Genomic DNA, 23,251 nt, shown 5'->3' with positions numbered 1-23,251 from the left:
GCTCAATATGGGGTGAAGGCAGTGTCGTTCGTGCACTTTGTGGGAAAACGGAATTTTTTTTCCTGGAGAGGTGCAAAATTCACTCGTGGCGTTCGTTCTGAATGAACAAAGTGCACCGTATCACATTGCGCTCAACATGCAAAAATCAGTAAATCAACTAGAGCGTGGTACTGTGAGTTCCCTAACCCACTGTAGCTGGAACAGGTCAAACATTGTTAATAAACTACATTTACTAATTTTGACACCTTCGTTAACAAGCTAACCAGACTGTCCATAAGAGCACGTCCATACACGTACAAAGTAGCATGAGGAACAAGAGGAACATGAAAAGCTAGTGTCTGAACCGTCTCTGCCTTGGACAGGTGGAGCGAAGGTATATCTTTAAGATGCGCATGGCGAATTGCACCTGAACACTGTACGGAACTAGCCATTGTCTTTCACAATGACCACTGCTCGCTAATCTCTGCTACCTCCTTCCACCAAGTTAAGTTGTTATAAAACAAATTCAACCTTAGTGACTCTTGTTAAATCATTTATTCGTTTATGGAAGGGAACGAGGGGGCCGATTAGTCTCAGTCAAAAGAATTAAAGAAATAGGTTGGCTTAGTCCTTCTCCAAAGGCGTATCATTCAATTTGGTTGAATGATACATGATGTGAGCTTGATATTATGAGCACAGTGGTACATGATAGATTTGTCACATTTATGAAACGAGAGCAGTTGACCAATTTCAAAGCCTTACATATCAATCACGGGAAGAAACGCTATTTTACTCTTAAGATGGACGCCATAAAACAAGAGTACAGAAGTTAAAATTGTCTTTTTTTTTGTTTTCCGAAACATTCACAATTACGTATACAAATGACCAGTTTGGAGCATCTCACACAGCCACCTTCAGATTTAAAAATAAAAACTAAAACTTCCGTACGATCTAGATGGTACAAAAAGAATACATTTAGTATTGCAAAACAATGAGATAATGAATTTCTCGTTCGGAATTTCCACCGAGGGGACCATGCATTGTCAGTAACTTAAATATGCTATGGTGTATTTAAAGAGTAGAATTGAAAATTCTGTGATCGTTTGACTTTTCACTCCACTCCACAGGTCCTGTAATCCTTCACTTTCACTGAGTTTAGCAATGTTAAGAGCAAATCTTATCAGTGATATTGTTTTACATCGATACGGATCCCACATTTGAGCTTTGTTTTATTTCTTCTTCGATGTGCAAGTACAACAGTACCGTTGCTTTACACTTAGTTTACTCAGAGCACTTATATACCTTGTTATAATTATGTAAGATTATTGCACTGCTGTATGAAAGATACCCTCAGGCCGGAACAGAGAGATCGCAGGTTACTGTGAACAGACAGACCGTTGTATGATTGTCCTCACTACTGAGTAGTTTCATCTTTGGCGTTCAAAATATAAAAGGCAGTCAAATGAAAACGGGACAGATGGAAAAAGTAAATAAACTGTTTATTATTTTAAAAATAATTGCAATAACTATTGTCTGATGGGTTTTGAATTTATAATGCACAGTGACATTTTAAGGTACAGCACCCTGTTTTGTTTCAAAAAATACACAATGAGTAACAGTTTAAATCTTACACATTATTTGTAACAGAAAATAATTATATATAAATATGTTACTGGCTCTCATTTTCGGCACATGCATCGACCCTCGCCATGAAGTTTGTTATCACTTGTTTCCAGCATGTTACGAGCTATTTCACGTATCTCACGCTCAATGGTATCTTTTTTCTGAAGCACAGTACGTGTTTTACTGATGTACACTTTGTTCTTGAGGAAAAGGTCGCTTAGATATGAGACCTGTCGCACAGTCGTCTTGAAACGAAACATTTGTCAAAAACATCAGATAATGTTGACTCACCCCATACATTTATTCGACTGCGAGACAAGACGATTAGTGCCTGCATCGAAAGATGTTTGCAGTTGCCTACGGGACTATCACTGTACCCAGGTGGGTACCTCTTCGTCGGAAGCAAAATGACGGCGAAAAATGTCATTCTCCATAGTTCGAAAAATACATAAATCGCGTGAGGAGAGATCAGCATTGTATGGAGGATGTGTAAAGACTTCCTGGCGAAACATCTGCACCACAGTTAAAACAATCTTGACATGATGTGGACGGGCCCAGAAAGAAGACATACGGCAGTGGTGATTTGCTTCCCATGAAGAAGTGCAAGCCTGGGTACGGTCATGGTATCGTAGATACGCAAACATTTTTCCATAAAGTCATTGACCATCTTGTCCCACAGTGAGATAAACGTGTTAACAATTGCGTTGATTATTTTTGAAATAATAAACGGTTTACCTAATTTTTTATATTATAGTTGCAGTTTGCAGTGCCGTGGAATCCAGAGCTCTCATACGATTCATTCACAGAAGTTATCAAGATGAACTGAAAGTATTTGTGTAGTAGAAACTTCGCCAGCACCCGGTGATAAATGGTCAATCAGTTTGCAAGCCCATGTTTCTTCTTATGTACTCCTAACTCACTGTCTTCTGGAGCGGTATTCCGATATTGAACACTAAATTACAGCACACGTATTTTCCCTCTTTCCTCGGCAGCTTATTTGTCAATCGATAGAGATCAGAAGAATTCTGGCCGGTAATTTTCTCTTCCCAGTCGTCTCCAACCTAAGCATTTGAATAATACGTACTATTACTGAATATATCAAGGGACAATTTGTTTCAGTTTAACTATACGATACATTCAAACTTTCACTGCATTGTATGACACTTCTTTCCTGCCAAAATGCTCTGTGCAATGTACGATCTCAAACACAAAGTGCCATTCGTGTTGTGGCTGCAGTCTTGAGGGCAACAGGGCTTACTGCCCCCCATCCCTACCCCTCGTCCCCTATATTTGCGACTGTCTATATGCAGGACGGAATTGTCATGAAAATAAGCTCCGACACAGAAAGTGAATTTATATGTTATACGTTATGGAGTGAATAATTTTACAATAAATTTCTGAACGTGTTGCTGGCCAAATATCCATTTAATTAAACTTATAATTTTTACATTCTCTGTATTACACAGAAACATTTATGGTAGCAAATGGTTACTCTTCGCTGAAAACCAACAAACAAAATAATAATAATAATAAAACAAATTCCATCTGTGTTACCATATTTTACGCTCTCTGATCATAGGTATCCGAACATCCCTATCTTCATACGGAACTGAACACCTCCTTTCTTCGTTTCCGGCTCTTGAGGATGAGTAGATTGTCATTCCTCCACAAACATTCAGACGTATTACTGGAAGTGTCCCCAGCAGATAGGCACAAGGGGCGGATCCGCCAGTATAAGAAGAGGTGAGGAGTCCTATGTTATCAACAGAGGTCTGGTAGTAGCAGAATCGGTCGGTCAGGACAGCTCAGTGATATAGAACGTGGACGAGTCACTGGATGTCAGCCTAGTAACAAATCCACCACAGACCTCTCATTCCTTCTAGAGCAGCCCAAGTCGACTGTTGGTGATGTGACTGTGAAGCGGAAACGCAAAGCAGCAACCACAGCTCAACCAAAACCAGGGAGACCTCATGTACTGTCGAGCATTGCGGTTGGCGGTTGTAAAAAATCTCAGAAAGAATCACTCGTGAGATCCAAAGTGCTACTACCATTCCAGCTAGCACAATGACTTTGTGTATGGAGACAGAATGGAGTACAATGGTCGGGTCCCTCCTCTTAAGCTACGCATTCTGTGGTCAAGGTTAAGCACACTTGAAGTAGTGTAAAGGTAGACGCCACTACACACCTCGGTGGCCGAGCGGTTCTAGGCGCTCCAGTCCGGAACCGCGCTACTGCTACGGTCGCAGGTTCGAATCCTGCCTCGGGCATGGATGTGTGTGATGTTCTTAGGTTAGTTAGGTTTAAGTAGTTCCAAGTTCTAGGGGACTGATGACCTCAGATGTTAAGTCCCATAGTGCTCAGAGCCATTTTTGAACTACACAGTGAATGACAAACCAGTGATCTGGAATGATGTTTGCTCTTGGGTATGCAGTGGAGGGGTTTGGGTTTGGGGAATTCCTAGAGAAGGTGAAGTGTGGAGGAGGTGATGTCACGCTATAGAGGTGTTTTTCGTGTTTAGGGTCTGATATCCACACTGTGCTTGAGAAACCGCTAAATGTGGAAAGGTATGAACATATTTTACAGTTGTGTCTACTGCTTACAGTAGTGAAACAGTTCGGAAACGATTATCTTATAGGCAAGACAAAGTACCCTGACATGAAACAGCACCCCCGAGGCAATGATTTGTGAACAATTGGGAAAGAGTTGGCACGTGGACTTCGCTCCAGACCTAAGCTTTCACAATCACTTCTTTCTTCGTTTCCGGCTCTTGAGGATGAGTAGATTGTCATTCCTCCACAAACATTCAGACGTATTACTGGAAGTGTCCCCAGCAGATAGGCACAGTCCATATTAATGTCCACTTATACGTGTTCTAATACTTTTGATCAGATATTGTACTATAATCCATTCATCATAAGAATAAACCTGATGTAAACATTGCACTATGTATTCTTCCGCCTTTGCTGGAACCTTATTGCGTTTTCGTTTCACGTGGGACTGCAGCCAAGCAGTCTCGAGTACTGTCAAGTACGATAGTAAGAGTAAGTTTTGTACTGTACGTTACGCGTACATAGACTTAGCGATAATACAGGACTACAGTTTTACCGGCGCATTTAACTTGGACAGCACTGGCCGGTCGGCTGATACAGCTAGCCTGCAGTGACGTGGCCAGCTGCAGTTTACTCTAAAAAGAGACGAGCAGAGGAGCAGTAAAGCTCCGAATGTCATTTAAATTTTAAGCAGAACGAAATAATACGCTGCATAGCTCCCACAACACGTTCCTTAGACGACTAGACGAAAACGGCAACAAATTATCGTTTTTACCTAACGCACTACTGTAATTAAAAAAGAGACTGATGAAAATTCCTGATTAACCGCAGGGTAATTTTTCTGCATAAGCTCTGTGTAACGTAAGAGAGTATTGCAGGATTTCACCGTATAGTTAAATATTGAAGCCACTGAAGGTACTACTTACAGTAAGTCGTCTGGTAGTCTCTTAGCTCCTTCCTTATCCGAATCTGAGAATTTCAGTTCTGAAAGTGCCACCTGCTACGTTGATGACGAGCCTATCAATAACAGAATCCACGAAGCCAACCAGGCGCTGCATCTTCTCTTCTTTTATGGCGAGTCGTTCTGTATCCCGGCAGCGTTCGGCAATGACGTCTAAAAAAGCTGCGTACGGTAGTGTCAGTACGTTTGGCATCTAAACAGCTTCTATTTCTCGTGCCAAACCCCGCAGCTCTAGGTCAGTTCTGTTGCGTTCATATAGCAATGGTACAGTAGCAAATGTAAAAATGCAGCATTTGTATGATGTGCTCGATGCTGCGAAAATGATGGTTTTTCATGTTTCTACGATACTTCTCTACCTCTGTGGCATAAAACAATGCGCATAGTCCAAAAAAGAGGATTTGGTTTTTCTTTTTCCCTTAAAAATTAAATTGTTGTACTTTCTTAATATAAACAACTTTTATGAACAGTCTTTCATAAAACATCGATAATTAAGAATTTGTATTTGAAATGAAAACAGGAATTTTGCGTCCAATATGTAATGAGAAAAAAGACGACGTGCATTATTCATAAAAAATTATGATGAGTTTTATAATTACGAGATGTAGGTATTTCAAATTGAAAGACGAAAAAATGATACCGGGGAGATTTGAACCAACGCACGAAGAACCGCACATCCAATTGCGCTACCGATTGCACTGAATGTCCAATGTTGGTTTGTTTATCAACTGATGTATACACAACGCTGGGAAAACTTCAAAGCCAATTATCTCCGTAAATTTATGAAAAACATTAAGAACAGCCTATTTCTCGGCACTTTTTAACCGTGTTTCACTATGTAACAGCAAACAGCCGCAGCCATTTTCATAGTGCGCGTTAACAGTGCGACAATCAGAGCAAAACGCTGCAAAGGCTGTGACTGTACACGATTTTTGAAATACAAACTACGTACTTAAAGCGTGATTAAGAAAAACTTTGATGACTGTCAATGCATTTGAATATCTTTAAGTCCCATTTAACGTAACTTAGTAATAATATGTCTAATATATAATTAGGACCCACTTCCAAGAGCGTAACAACACCAGTGTACGTTCGCTACGGCTTCTGACCAATCAACGCGTTTGTGTTTGTTTACATCAGATATCTTCTTACGAAGTGCTGATTATAGGTATTGTAATCTTTCAAAGAAGCGGTGTGCTTGCGAGTTTACATTCGATGCCTGATACTCTAAAACCACAATGTCGACAGAATTAAACGAGGGCTATTCGTTTGTCACGGTCCGGACGGTTACAAAATTCAAACCACAGTAAAAATCCGATGAGCTTTGCACAGATGTGTTCGGAAGTATCTCTAATATGTCCGTCGATCGCTTCCTGTTGCTCTCTCCAGTTCTGAGCGCACACTAAGCACGTAGATACCTAGAAAATAGTGTCTCCCAAGTATGGGTGCCTGAAGAGAGATTTCTCCTGATACAACAATCATCACACATTTTCTTCTTCATGAAAATTCTCGATCACGCACTGTAGGGGTAAAGAAGACGCTCCTGCAGCATTGTCGTGTTTGATCACCCACCACACTGCTCGGATGTGGCTCTCTCTGAGTTTCATCTCTGGTCACATGAACCGCTGGCTATGAAAACAACATTGCGGCGCAGACACTGAGCTGCAGACCAGTGGAGAGAATTAATGGAAAGCACAGGGACTGCCTTCTATGACGAGGGTATTGGAAAGTTGGTACAACGCTACGACATATGTCTGAACAGTGACTATGCTGAGAAGTAATTGGAAGGTGTAGTTAACTGTTTCAAATAAAACATTTTGGTTTTCAGTGTGGTTTCCACTTTGCAGGCGATCGGACCATAATAAACAAATAGCCCTCGTAAGTTAACGACTGAGATTTCGGAAGGACAATCAGACGATGTAGTGAAGTACTTAAAACAATTAACTCGCGTTAAGAAGAGGATGACGCTAACGCCTTTCTGGCATTTCTGATCTTAGTTTCCTCTGGTTCCATAAACCACATCAAACGAACACGATTTTGATTCCAACGAGTAGAGCACCGGTGTGGCCGAGCGGTTCCAGGCGCTTCAGTCTGGAACCGCGCTACCGCTACGGTCGCAGGTTCGAATCCTGCCACGGGCAAGGATGTGTGTGATGTCCTTAGGCTAGTTAGGTTTAAGTAGTTCTAAGTTCTAGGGGACTGATGACCTCAGATTGTAAGTTCCATAGTGCTCAGAGCCATTTGAGTAGAGCACGAGCGAATTTCTTTTCTAGAATCTTTTTCCAATGTATGCTTCATCTCTGACGACCAGGTTGTGAATTGAAGATAAATCCCTAAACCTCTTTCTCCTATTGTTCAATAACAACGTGAAGCACTTTACATCTAGCATATTAATCGCAACCTACTTAACAAGCAGTGCAACATCTGTACAAGTAAAGGTCAGCCTTAAATGATTACATAGGTACGAGTATTACTGCTAAGTCAGTAACGACTACATGTGACAATAGAAAACTTCGCTTCATTGTGTTTCAACCTAGTTTAAGAAAACGCTATGTAACAGGTGAAATTGTCGAACTTACTCCAGAGCCCTAACAATAAAAGTACTATGATTTACACAGTCACGAAGTGCGGCATTACATGCAAGTTTGCTTCCGGTCCTACTTCAGTGCTTTCTCAATTGCCTTCCTTTATCATCAAACACTTACTTTGAACATAAGTTTTCGAAAGATGGAAAATAATTTCATTGATCCATTGAAGTGTTATTGCATCTAATGCACATGTACATAGTTAATCTCAGTGCTTCCTTGCAAGGTCTGTTTTCTCTCATTCTTATTTGTGTAAATCAAAACCGCCTAGATAAACGAGGCGGACCTTGACAAAGAAGTGACCGATTCGAGGAACCCGGTGGTGCAAGAAATTTTCACCGCCAGCATTTGGCCGCAGGCTTACAAGTAGTGATGGTGCAAAGTTCCTGATAACAAGAGTTTGCACAAACGTACTGAATTAAATTCCAAACATCAATGGAGTGACTCATTAAGGGACGGCATGTGACACGGCTGACAGTGATCTGCCTATTTGATGGTTACTATAACCTCGGTGCCCCCACTTTGCTATTCGAGAGGAGCAGTTACGTGCTACGCAACAGGCTTCTCACCCTTCTTTCTATCATTCCATACGATACGAACGTGACGCCACACTACACAAACCCCCAAACTCTAAGATACACTTAATACAAACGCAGCCAGAAAAGGGCCTTTGTGTGCAGAGGAAGAAAACCCTTTCCGATTACGCGTCTAAACCGATCCTTTCTAGGTATTCCAGTCAACATCATACGACTCTCTTCTCTATTTAGTGGAAAAAAGGGAATGAGATGGCATCTAGAGTAACAATGCCTACTCCGTTATATTTTTCAACCAATGTTGTGTAATGTTCGTAAATGAAAGAGGTCCATGCAAACAACAACTCAGAAGGAGAGACGGAACATTCTAGAACGTTTTTTATTTGACTATATATGCAGTAAAAAAGTGTAGACTCTATAAGTCCGTTCTAGTGGTCTCCTAATTCCGTGAAAGGAAAACTAGCGAACATAAAATTAACAAAAACGCCACTTGCTAACATTACATTGTGATTCACTATACCGTGTTCATACTACTAAAATATTAATGTGATAAAATAGGCCTAAATGGCAAAGTTCGCAAAAACCTATTACGCCTAAAACAATGCATATCTTATATAAAGGAAAAACGGAAAAAATGTAAAAAAAGTAAGAAACGAATGAAGTAAATCAGTTCACGAACCTAATAGCGAAAGAGGAACGAGATGTTGTCATTTACTTCAAAGAAAAACATTAATCTCCACATAGTGCACATACTTATATAAAAGTCTTCATCATAACCATCGGTTAGAATTTAATATTTGTTGTGATACCACTGAAGACAGAAATAGCAAAATGGCTCTGAGCACTACGGGACTTAACATCTGAGGTCATCAGTCCCCTAAAACTTAGAACTACTTAAACCTAACTAACCTAAGGACATCACACACATCCATGCCCGAGGCAGGATTCGAACCTGCGACCTTAGCGGTCGGGCGATTCCAGACTGAAGCGCCTAGTACCACTCGGCCACAACGGCCGGCATAGAAATAACACTTCATGCACTCTGCTCCAGTGTGATTCTGTGGATTGTATTCACTGTACAAGTTGCACAGGAAACATGTTGTATTGTCTTGACATTTGACGGTTTCTTTCCCCGTTCCTTCCCCCATTCTTTTCCTTGTCGTTTTTTAGAAGATGGTCTACAGCATTGCTTGTAGATGGGAATATGGTACGAACTTGTGCAGATTGTGATTTTCTGTGAGTTTTCTTGCGGGGAATCCTTCTACAAACTTCGCTATGAATATCTTTCCAATTTTCTCCGCTTTAAATGCAGCAACTCAAAAGAAGATTTCTTCGACGCTTTACTTTTTCATTAGGAGCAGTCTGCGAAGAATTGTTCAAAGCTGTTGGTTTTCCAGATTAAATGCTATCACGACGAGGAATAACACTTAATTCGGAACGATTGACTATGAAGGAAAGTGCAAGTCTTAGGGAAAATCTCTAAATCTCTTCGCTACCACACTGTAACTGGTGTGAATTGCAAAGGTGTAATACAATCGCTTTATGAGACGTCTTTGTATTTGGAATACTGTTGAACTCCGTAAAGGTTTCGAAATACCCACAATAAAGGCCAGTTGGGTTTGGGATGAGTTCCAAAACAAATCACTGTTACTCTATGCTTCGCTTCTGGAAACTGTGAAACAAACTGGAATTCTTATATAGAATTGTAACGCTGCTACGCACCAAAAATATCTATTTTACAGTTTGTTTTACGCTTGCGTGTGGATCTTCGCTTATAAGTTCTCAGATTACTTCTAGTTGTGGGGGTAAAATCGGCTGTAGATGAAAAATTTTGCCGTGTTGGAAAGAAACGTCTTCGCATTACCAGACAATGGAAAAGTACAGTGAAAGAATACAGGCCACTTTGATATTCTCGCATAACCTTAGAAAATTGTTTATCGTACATGAACTTAATAAAAATGCTCAAGAGCATGAGGATCCGGAAGGCAATGGAAACCACTGCATTAAAGACGCATAATATGACTCCACAGGGTGTGACCTGTACTTGGAAATGTGCCATGTAGAACAAATTAAATTTTATCTCGTAATTAAGCAGAATATTGAGAAATACACTAAGGGAACAAAGCAATGGGACAGCAGTTTGCACATATATACATGACGGTAATGTCGCGTGCACAGGGTATGAAAGAGCAACGTATTGACGGAGCTTTCATTTGTACACAAATGATTCATGTGAGAAGGTTTTCGATGTCATTGTGACTGCACGACGGGAATTAACAGTCTCTGAACGCGGAATGGTAGTTGGAGCTTCACCCATGAGTATTTCCCTTTGCGAAATCGTTAGGAAATTTAATATTCATAGATCCATAGTGTCAACGGTGTGCCGATAATACCAGCCTTCGGGCATTATCTATCATCTCGGACAATCCAGTGGCAGACGGCCTTGACTTACCGGCCGAGAGCAGCGTCGCTTGCATAGAGCTGTCAGTGCTAATGGACAAGCAACTGTGTGTGAAACAGCCGCAGAAATCAATTTGGGACGTCCGACGAATGTATCCGTTAGGATAGTGTGGTGAAATTTGGCGTTAATGCGCAATGTCAGCAGATCACCGACGCGAATCCCTTTCCTAAATGCACGACATTGCTCCAGCTACTACCGTAGTCTCGTGACCATATCGGTTGGACCGTAGACGACTGGAAAACCGTGGCCTCTTGAGATGAATCCCGATTTCAGTTGGTAAGAGCTGATGGTAGCCATGGACCCAAGTTGTCTACAAGGCGGTGTGCAAGCTGGTGGTGGTTCATTAATGGTGTGCACGGTGTTTACATGGAACTGACTGGGTCCTCTGGTCTAACTGAACCGGTCATTGACTGGAACTGTTTATGTTGAAACACCTGGACACCACTTGCAGCCTTTCATGGACGTCTTGTTTCCTAAAAACGATAACATTTTGATGGATTACAATGCGCCACGTCACTGGGCCACTATTGTTCGCGATTGGTCTGAAAACACTCTGGGTAATTCGAGCGAATGATTGGGCCATACAGATCACCGAACGCGAACCACATCGAATACTTATGGGAAAAATCGAGAGTTCAGTTCGAGCACAAACTCCTGCACTGCCAACACGTTTGCGATTATGGACGGCTGCAGAGAAAGCAGGGTTCAGTATTTCTGCAGGGAACTTGCAACGACTTGTTGAGTCCATTCCACGTCGATTTGCTGCACTTCGGCAGACAAAACTAGACCCGACAGATATTAGGATGTGTCCCTTGACTTCCGTCACCTCAGTGTATGTATATCCACGTACTCAATATTATGTCTGCGAAATTATTACTTTGTGCTTTTGTGTAAAACAAAAAAAGGGTCTTAGAGTCATTTTTGCTATCCATTTCTTGTTCTGTATCTATAAATGTGGGTTAAAATGAGTTATCACCTTAATAATCATGTGCCTCAACGATGACTAATTATATGTACAGATTTATATTATGTTTCAACAGCTTAATTTTGCTCTGAAGCGAAAGTATGGTGATGATTCGCACCATCACCGTGCTATCACACTCATATTTGCGTCCTTTCTATTACAACCTGCAATTTAAATTATTTTATAAACGAAGTCCGATTATTGTTGCTGTACACTGCGAGATTTTCGTGGCACTGTACTACATATTCACACGGTCCACCATTATCCAAATTATCGCTCTCCTGCTGCGAATTCAGCACCTGGTTTCATCAGAACAACAAATTTAACAGATAATAAAGTGCAGATTCAGGTTCAGTGAGGAGTTTTTTTCGAATTCAGTCCTAACTGCAAACCAAACATGATTATTTTTTTAAAAATATGGTTCTGAGCACTATGGGACTTAACTTCTGCGGTCATCAGTCCCCTTGAACCTAGAACTAGTTAAACCTAACTAACCTAAGGACATCACAAACATCCATGCCCGAAGCAGGATTCGAACCTGCGACCGTAGCGGTCGCGCGGTTCCTGACTGTAGCGCCTAGAACCGCTCGGCCAGCCTGGCCGGCGATTATTTTTAATCCCACTGTATCATTTCTGATTGATCCCACCTCCGAACAATCAGCATCCTCATGTAAAATGCGAGCTATCATTTCATCCTTATTTTGATCTCTTTACGGAATAAATCACACATTGCGTGGGGGCTTAATTATAAAAAATGAAAATGCAATGATTTTAGTTGCTGTGTGTCCGGTTGCGAAGTCTCGCAACCAGTTGGCCCTGACTAGTATTAGTACGCAATCCGACTGCATAAAATAACAATAAAGAATCAAGGGAAATTTCCGTTAACACAATTGATTAATTAAGTCCCCAGCAACTATAAAAGCTACGAAACAACAAAGCACAAGTGTAACTGTTCTGTGTGTGGAAGTGTGATTCAACGTACACGTATCTGGCACGGTTCTTCCTCAATACGACGAGATATTTGAAACACCATTTACAATGAACTAATTGAAAAACCAGAAATACTATTATTGCACATAGAAATCAGAATTACAGTCTAATACATGAACACGAGCCAGATGCTTTGTTGACTGATCCTGTGACCATGAGGCATTGTTATTTATGAAATTTGAAATAAAAAACTTTTTGTTACCTCCATATATACTGACGAAAAATACACTGTGATCATTGCAACATTTTCCATGTATACATTACACCAACCGAACAGCATCAACTCTCTCGGCCAGCTGAAGAACAACTGCACACGACATGCTCTCAACTAGTACAGCTCTCGACATCCTCTCAACAAGCACTGCCCACGACAACCTCTGAACAACTGCCCTCGACATTCTCTGAACAACTACTGCCAGTGGAGGCGGCGGAATAATACTCTTTGGTGCCATCTCTGGCGCTGTGACTCAGTGTAGCCACCTTTCAACATGATAAGTCCTCCATTTGCAAAAGATTCCGGATCAGTCCCCAGTTCGAAGCTGTGGGAGGGGAATCGTAAAGGGGGAAGTGACTATAAGAAAAAGACTGAATAACCAACAGAATACTACAAGTCGTATACAGGAATATGAGAAGTGCGGGCGTAACAAAAAGGTATGGCTAGTCTTTCAGGAAACGTTCTCCACACGAAGAGGAAGAAAATATGTTATAAGTACGCGTCCGGGAACGCTTTATCTCCGTGTTAGAACAAGGCTCCTATTGTCTTCAACACATTAATTAAATCAAACACATACGAAAGTAACGTATCAGCACGAGCATAAACGTGACAAGGGAGCTAGAAAATCTAAAAGGGGAAAAAATGGTTCAAATGGCTCTGAGCACTATGGGACTTAACATCTATGGTCATCAGTCCCCTAGAACTACTTAAACCTAACTAACCTAAGGACACCACACACATCCATGCCCGAGGCAGGAGTCGAACCTGCGACCGTAGCAGTCGCGTGGCTCCGGACTAAGCACCTAGAACCGCTAGACCACCGCGGCCGGCTAAAAGGGGAAACGCAAAGATATAGTCTAGATATGATGGAGATTAGTTAAGTTAAATGGAGAGAGGATACAGGATTTCTGTCCAGACGAGTAGCAGCAGAAGAAAATACGTAATGGGAGTGAAATTCGTAATGAACAGGATTTTAGGACCGACGATGAGTTACTGTGAACTGTTTTATGATATGATTACGGTCAGCAGAATCAAAAAAATGGTTCAAATGGCTCTAAGCACCATGAGACTTAACATCTGAGGTCATCAGTCCCCTAGACTTAGAACTACTTAAACCTAACTAACCGAAGGACATCACATACATCCATGCCCGAGGCAGGATTCGAACCTGCGACCGTAGCAGCAGCGCGGTTCCGGACTGAAGCACCTAGAACCGCTCGGCCACATCGGCCGGCGTCAGCAGAATCGACAGAAAACCGGCGGGACCAACAGCAGCTCAGGTACCCATCCCGATGTCACGAGCACAAGGTACAATGCCTAAGGGGAGATGAAAATTTAATAATCATGAAAGATTGGAATGAGGTAGTTGGGCATGAAATGGAAAATGAGAGAGAAGAAATAATAATTGAGTTCTGCAATACACTGACGGAAGAACAAATCGCAATACCAAGAAGAAGGTGCGCAACAACGGAAGTCAGAAGGTGTGTTTCCACATCTGAAAGATGATATTTATTCAAAATTGGCGCCAGTCGCATGAGAGCAGGTCCCACAAGACTGACAAGGAGAGCTTTACAGTATTGTAAAAATTAACAGGGATCCCAACTGACTTAGTGCACGAAGACCTAGAATTTAACGGCACAAATATACAAGAGATTGAATAGAGGAGAAAGCACAGAAACAAAAATTGAGAGGTGTTTATAAGTCAAAACATTTCGAAAAAGATAGTGAAGAAAATGGACAGCAGAAGAGGAAAGGAAAAAGTGAACAGATGAAAGAGTATAAAACGTGATTCTAATTTAGTGACTTAAATGAGATCGGCCATCCAACGAAATGAGGTCAGAGAACGGATGCAGAGGTAGCGCGCTGAAGGCTGCTGATGATAATGGCCAGAAGAAGAGCTAAGGAAGGCGGCGCGTTTGTGTGGATTGGAGGCGGCAGACCGTTGGATGCGAAGACACAGGCGGCCGCTTAGGCACGTGCGCGCGGCCTGCTGAGAAGTCTTTTGATTCGGCAGGCGGCTGGCCTGTGCGTTATTAATACGCGCATCCGGCCTGCTAAAGATTATCGCCTGTGGCTTCCGAAGGCCTATAGCGGCAGTCACTGGGCTATTCATAGAGGGAATGCGGCTTCTGCAAAAAGCCCCACCAGTCTGTTTGTCCGACTGGCCGCCGCTCTGCGCGTCGCAGACAGGACTGATTCACCCCCCCCCCCCCCTTCCCCCCACCCCCTCCAACCGCTCTCATGACCTCCGCTTTGCCGTTTCCGCTCGATCTTCAACGGGCCTCGCAAATGTTGCCAAACTTCTTGGTGGAAAAATTCACAGATAAATAAAAAGTGTGAAAAGTATATGTTACACATTTTATGTAATGGGAGCGATCTGTTTATTTAATAGGATGAAACTTCTTTTGAAGTGAAGATCGCTAAATATTGTTTATTTCACGATGACCGGTTTCGGCAGAAGCTTGGTGCCATCCTCGGAAATATAAACAGTGGAACGCGTTCCCGCTATATGACCGATACGAATGCACTTTAAATTTCCGAAGATGAGATGATGACAGAAAGCTTCTGTCGATACCGGTCACCGTGAAATAATATTTAGCTATCCTGGCATCAGAAGAAATTTCTTACCATTAAGAACAGAAAGATTTTCCCGAGGCCGCTATCAGTTCAAAATCTATTGACATACTTAAATTATTAAATGAAGCAACATATTTCGAGGTATTAACCCCATCCTCAGGCTACAGTGGCAATAAAGAAACATATAACAGAAGTGCAGGTATTTAAGCAGTTCTGTACAGATTTGGCATGTGCTGTGGTTTACCTGCGGATAACGAGAAAGAAAAACCTAATGTGAGGGAACATTCACTTCGTTTATTGGTCTGCTGTTCATATAAAGAATTTTAAGTAATCACTTACTTTGTTCATATGAAATGACTATCCTCTTGTATGTTCAGTTGCCTCCACTAATATGGTTACCTGGATATGGTTAACCATCGTTCACAAACGTGAGCGGAGCACTTAAAATACGGCATCACACATCAGCTCTATTGTGCATTGGAAACAATATGACGATCAAAACAAAGCTTGTTCCTATTCAACTATCCATATGTTGATCCTGGTATTATGGGTCACATGTGATATCTTCTGCGAATCTTGTGGTCACATGTCTGATTTCGGTTCATGAAATATATTACCGTAAGAGAGACTGTAACAATTTCATGTTAAAAACGAAGTAAAAAAATTAATTTAAAGAATTAAAAAGAAATTGTTATTGGAATACAGATTCATGTATGTTCTTAATTGTTACGTATTTTCGACGCTAGTACTGAAGTGAAGTTGGTGATGACTTGGAATTGCCCATGACCAAAGTGTGGATGAAATTTCCCGACTTGCTGGATATTGATGTGGCCTGTCCTACTTGTCTACAAAGAACTGTACACCACTAGAAGCCATGTAAAACGGCGTAAGAACAGTGGGTATAAAAAAAATTGTAACTGACAGAAACTTGAGACGAATGGGACACTCTGTCATTGACAATCAGTTTCAAAACCAACAGGAATTACTGCTATCAATGAATGCTCATCTATCTCAACCAGTTTCCGGGTGAATATTGCGGGAACAATTAATGCGTGCAGTATACATTTAGAGTCCGGCAACCCACGAAGAGGCACAAAAAGTTTCACGTCTTCAATGTGTGAGACAACAACAAAAAAAACTGGACAATAGCCGACTGGAGAGGTGTAGTGTGCGTCGACGAAATGGTGAAGGCGTCAAACGCATCGACGACCAAATGAGGCATACAAACCACAGTTTGTAGAGCTGCAATTTGTTCTCTGATTCTAGAAAAATGATTTGTATCCACTCTTCCGTGTTACCGTGCAACATGAACCAGGGTCGAGAATGAATTTTTCATCCGGTGGCGGAGTGTGCGCTGATATGAAACTTTCTGGCCCATTGAACTTCTGTAGTGGACTGTATCTCGCAAGACGGCCACTATGGCCGAGAGGTTCTAGGCGCTTCAGTCTGGAACAACGGAGCTGCTACGGTCGCCGGTTCGAATCCTGCGTCAGGCATGAATGTGTGTGATCTCCTTAGCTTTCTTAGGTTTAAGTAGTTTTAAGACTAGGGGACTGATGACATCAGATGTTAAGTCCCATAGTGCTTAGAGCCATTTGAACAATTTTTGTATCCCGCACCAAGGATCTTCGAATTTCGTGGGCATACGCTCTACCGACTGAGCTACCGAAGCACGACTGACGATACGTCGTCACGACTATAGTTTCACCAGGCTGTGACTGTGCGATCTCTCCACAACATCCTTTCTTCCAAAAGTGCTAATACTCCAAGTTTCGCTGGAGAACTGTTATAAGGTTTGAAAGATAAGAGATGCGGTACTGGCGGAAACAAGCCCTAGGACGTGTCCTGAGTCGAGCTTGACATACTCAGTTGATGGAGCACTTGCCAGCGAAAGGCAAAGGTACCATGTACGAGTTCCTGTCCAGCACACAGTTTTAATCTGCCAGGACGTTTTGTGAACCATGATGTTTATTTCAACATGCTTGGTGACCAAGTGTCACCCTTTGTCCTGAATTTTCATGAGGAGTATACGGTGCACACTCCTGTCTTTCAAGATGTTTTCACAATAGCGAAAATGAAGAAGTGCTCATTGTTCCTAGGGTACGCGTTTTAGAGCCCACGTTTACTGAGAACTTTTTTGCTTCAAGATTTTTATACTTTCAACTTCACGATTTTACGCCATTAATTATGATACACCCTGTATGAGTCAGACTCCACTTTTTCTGAACATGTGCTGAAGGAAAGATACTACGTATATACATATATACACCAAAGAGAAAAAACATAGACAATTAGAAACACTGGAAGTAAATAAGCATTTAGCTCAAAAGTTCCACATGGTTCTAAATGACCAGTTAAAGCTGAGCCCACCGCCAGTCATAAGCTTAATACGCTCCAGTCAACCAGCCACATACTCCGAGACCACACTCCCAATTATCAATTTCATACTACAAACTTGTACCATAATATAATCATCGTATAACTTGATTCGTTTTTCCTCAACATCCTTACTATTATATCTTTATGACTTGTTTACTTTTATATTGTGTATTTTCGTCGGTTCTGTTTTTCTGTCTTGTGTCTCCTGTGTTTAATAGTATGTTCTGTGTTTAATAACATCCATAGTGTAAATTGTAATTTAACACTACAGTCTAACGTGTTTGGTTGGTTTCCTATACGTTAGTGTCTCTTGTCTCTTGTTTCCTGACGATGGACCAATAAGCCGTACACCGAAAACCTCATAAAAATTCCTACAGTAGTTCCTGAGATTAGCTTCACATACAAGCAGAACAATGCGCCTAAGACTTTATAATATGTACAATACATGTATGTTTCACTAGCGCTTCAGTCGAAGACTTGATAGCAACTCCAAGTCTTCGGATGAAGCACTAGTGAAACGACTGAATTCACGACATCCGAGGATTTATGGCACTATATAACATTTCCGGGTATTTGGAGAGATAGAATGGAGCCTGAAGATGACATAGTGAAATGGTGAAACTGGTAGCCTTCAAAATAAAACAAAATTACATCTTAAGTTACACGGCTGTTGGAGAATTTCATTTATATTGACAATTAGTTAACCAGCCGAAGTCTCCTGTCCATGGTGGACCAACAGAGACCAACTTGTTTTGTTGACAACTTAGGTCCATGGGTCCGTGGGGTCTGCGCCACACTCTAAGCCTACCTTCGGTAGTTGCCAACTGAAATCGGCACTCATCTGACAAGTCCACGGTTTCCCAGTAGTCTATGGTCCAACCGGTATGATCACGAACCAAGGAGGGACACTGTAGGCGATATCGTGCTGTTAGCAAATTCACTCGAGTCGGTAGTCTGTGGTCATATCCCATTAACGCCAAATTGCACCACACTGTCCTAAGCGATACGTTTTTCGTAAGACTCACTTTCATTTCTGCGGTTATTTCGTACAGCGTTGCTTGTCTGTAAGCATTGACAACTCTACGCAAACGCTGCAGCTCTCGGTCGTAAAATGAAGGCCGCTGGACACTGCGTTATCGCTTGTGAGAAATAAAGCCTGGCATTTGGTGTTCTCCACACACTCTTGACCTTGCGCATCTCCAAATATTGAATTTCCTAACGATTTCCAAAATAGAATGTTCCATGCGTCTAGCTCTAACTACCATTCCGAATTCAAAGGTTGTTAATTCTCGTCGTGCGGAAAGCTTTCACATGAATCGCATGAGCTTCACCAATGCCTGCCCTTTTATACCCAGTGTAATCAACACGCTGTCCCATGCTTTTTGTCACCTCTGTGTATTTTTCAGCATGCAGCTTAATTAGGCGACAAAATTTAATTTGTTTCCTAATACGTGGTTCCCCGATAAAGTGTTTCTTTAGCGACCGTATGGTAACTACGTTGCATAGGAAATAGCACACATCTGGTGTCATCTGGACCTCGACGACGAAAGCGGTTGTTCTTTTTGACTTCTTAGGAGGAAGGGAGAACAGCGCAGTGTAGGTTTCAAATAAAAAGGCAATTGCTAAGAACCGTGTCAATAAATCAAAGGCACGCTGATTAGGTTTGTGTGTAGTGGCGTCGTGGGTAGCTGTTTGGCAGTCGGGCCATGTCAGGCCTGTCGGACGAGGCGGATGCGAGTGGCGCGTGACATTTTTATGGCCTTATGACAAGCTGCCCGAGATAGCCGGTTGAGGTTTTAAAAGGGTCGCGTCGGGAGGCCCGCCGTCCCAGGAGTAGCGCATTGATCAGAGCGAATGCTATTTCTGAAGAGGCCGCTGCTGCCTGAAGTGGCAACGCCAGATTGCTCCCTGTCTGCCCGCTTTGGACGCGCACAGGGCCCCATTACACGCCACGCTCAAAGCCCCACGTCGCAATCTACAGGCCGCTCCTGCTCCTTTCTACAGGACCTAATTTTCCACTTCAAAAATACAGCTTACTGATCGCGCACACATAACAGCGCTACATCGGCCTACAGTTAATTCTGTAGTAAGTACTTCTTCCAAGTAAGGTTGTCACGTTATACCTGCAAACAAAGAAAAACTGCAACTCAGATGACTACATCACTGTAAGTTTAGTTGTCACATTACTGTAGTACGAAATCCCATATTCATGAAAAATTTCCCTTTTCAGGAAAATAAATGTCGTCAAGCCACTCCTTTACTACCTGTCCTATGAATTTAATATGCACAGCTTCTAAAGCATAACACGGGTTTTGGCCTCTAGGCAAAGTACTAAAGTGGGTGACTTACACAACAGCTTAAAGTGACAGAAAGATGTCTGACAAAAAGAGTCTTTCATCTAAACAGTCTCATTTATTCATTACAACGTAGATCATCCTCACTCATGAAAAGGCGACACTCAAACAGTGACTATTACTATTTTTATGAAAATTCTGATTAGTGATTATATGGATATTTATTTATTTACTTATTGCAAATATAGAAACCTGTTACATGATATTTGAAGACAGGTCGAACATATTACAGTATCGTTTCTCATCTTTTCCGTAGTTTTTTGCTTTGTTTTTATCTGCAATATTTGACATGGAACAAATACTTAAAAAATAATTTGAGGTTGAAATAAAAATAAATTTTTGTTACTTTAAGAAGAATGTAAAAAGTGATCGATAGTGGAGAGATTTGTTAGTGCCATCGCCTGTGGTGACTGACGATGAATACCTCGGAATGGTTTCTTCAAGCTGTTGACCACTAGCCACAACGAAATAGTTGATAGCTAGTAGTTCAGAAATGGTATTATAAAGATAGCACTGTTACTCGACTCCATACAAAATGACACCATGTTAACTCATAACTGACCATCTGAAATGCAAAATCAGAACTAGCTTTTTCCTAGAGGAAAACAGCGACTGAAAGCTTGCTGGCTGGTTGAGAGGTTCATACGTTCAACATATTTACGTTGATCCTGAGACATGTCATCGTATATACACTGAAAAGTCAAAGAAATTGGCACACCTGCGTAATATCGTGTATGGCCTCCGTGAGCACGCTGAAGTTCCGCAACAAGACATAGCATGGACTCGACTAATGTATGAAGTAGTGCCGGAGGGAACTGACACCTTGAATCCTGCAGGGTCCATAAATCCATAAGAGTACGAGGGGGCGGAAATCTCCTCTGAACAGCACGTAGCATGGCATCCCAGATATGATCAGTAATGTTAATGTATGAGGAGTCTGGTGGCCAGCGGAAGTGTTTAAACTCAGAAGAGTATTCCTGGAGCCACTCTGTAGCAATTCTGTACATGTGGAGCGTTGCATTGTCCTTCTGGAATTGCCCAAGTCTGTCGGAGTGCACAATGCACATGAATGGATGCAGGTGATGAGACAGGACGCTTACGTACATGTCAGCTGTCAGAGTAGTATCTAGACGTATTAGCTGTCACATATCACACCAACCGCCCCACACCATTACAGGGCCTCCACAAGTTTCAACATTCTCCTGCTGACCTGCAGGATCCATGGATTCATGAGGTTATCTCCATTCCCCTTCACGTCTATCCGCTCGATACAATTTGAAACGAGACTCGTCCGACTGGGCAACATGTTTCCATTTATCAATAGTCAAATGTCGATGTTGACGTGTCCAGGATAGGCGTGAAGCTTTGTGTCGTGCAGTCATCAAGGGTATATTGATAACCTGCGATTGTTTCAAGCAGCAGTAACCGGTCTAACAACTGCGCCAGACACTTGTTGTCTTACATAGCCCTGCTGACGGCAGCGCCGTATTCTGCCTGTTTACATATATCTGTATTTGAATGCCTATACCAGTTTCTTTGGCGCTTCAGTGTAGTTCCAAAGGGTCAGAAGAATAACTTAGTTCACCGATGTTGCTATGAGTGTCACGGTAATTTAGCTACCGTGTGGTGCGATCTACGCTTCTCTCGTGCAGGCTCTGCCGATAAGATGAGGGCACGTCATCACAAGTGCAGCATCGTTCTCCGAGCTCCTTCGAGCTCGGACTTTGCTGTGGTCAACATCACGTCTCCACTGAGGTCGACGCCGACTCCATCCCGTCTCGACCAGTAGCTGATGCTGCCTCTACCGCGTCTCAACCTGGAGCACTACACTTTTTGCTCCCTCTTATGCCCTGCTCTCCTTTTTCCATCAAGCAATGACAGTTGCCGATAGCGAAGGTACAAAGCACTGAAGCCCAATAATGGGGGGTTCCCCCCCACCATATAGAATCTCGTTAAAACGGTGTGTCACGATCAGATGCCAATCATATTGAAACGCCCCCTTTGAACATTTATACAGGACTGTGCTTAACCTGACACACAATATTTTTAGCGCAACGCAATCTGACTTTCAAAATTCCCTACTAAAGAATGGCCCTGACAAACATTAAACTATACCTTTCACAAATCACTTACCTCACGAAAATCTTCGCTGCTCAAGCTACTGCAATACAGCGAGCGCCACTACTGCCAGCTAAATAAAAGATTCAAACTACTGAAGGCACTAACTACTGATAGGGGTAGTTAGCAAATGAAAGATATTAATAGAGAGCAAACAATGTATTTACCTTAATATCATCACAAGTCATAATATATATCAGTTCATGACAAATTACAAAACTCCGCCATCTCTCTCCCCACATCCACCACTGCTGGCGGCTCACCTCCAACTGCGCAACGCTACGCGCTGTTCACAGCCAGCTGCCGCTGCCCAACACTACAATGGCAGACAACAATGCAAACTAGCCACAGACTGCACACAGCACAGCCAGTGATTTCATTTTCATATTGAGCGCTACGTAACGTTGCCAATAAGAAAACATAAACAGCCTACTTACATAGAGAAAACATAAACAGCCTACTTACATAGCCCCCATGCTCCCCACAAAAAATTTTACAAAATTTTTTTTGGGCAGTGGCCAATAATGATTTGATAAAATTTTTCATAATTACAATAACAAAGAAATCAAATGCACACACTTATTGATACAATGTTGGTCAAAAGCTAAAATTTTCTCACAGTTTATAAAGACAGTCTTGATCATTCATCACAGTGAAACTGCCGTTTCTTTTCTCAAAGTCTGAGCAGTAAAAGACAATGCACACAGAAGTAGTGGATTTCCATGCAGTCTTGAAGAAGTAGTGTTGTCCTTCCAACGGAAAAACAGTGCTGACTCTTGACATGCTGACAGGTAATGGGCCACAACAGAGCAAACCCACAGCAGAGTTCATTCGACGTTTTGAAGAATATTGTAGGTAGGTCATCACAGAGCAGACCCACTGGAGTCCTGGTAGAGATTGTGGTATTGGTGGGCCACCAGAGGTGCAGACCCACTGCAGTCCTTGTAGAAATAATGGCATGGTGGGT

This window comes from Schistocerca piceifrons, chromosome 1, assembly GCF_021461385.2.
Source record: "Schistocerca piceifrons isolate TAMUIC-IGC-003096 chromosome 1, iqSchPice1.1, whole genome shotgun sequence".
NCBI classification, from domain to species: domain Eukaryota; kingdom Metazoa; phylum Arthropoda; class Insecta; order Orthoptera; family Acrididae; genus Schistocerca; species Schistocerca piceifrons.
The sequence above is the reverse complement of the archived record's forward strand: the minus strand, read 5'-3'. Positions refer to the sequence as shown.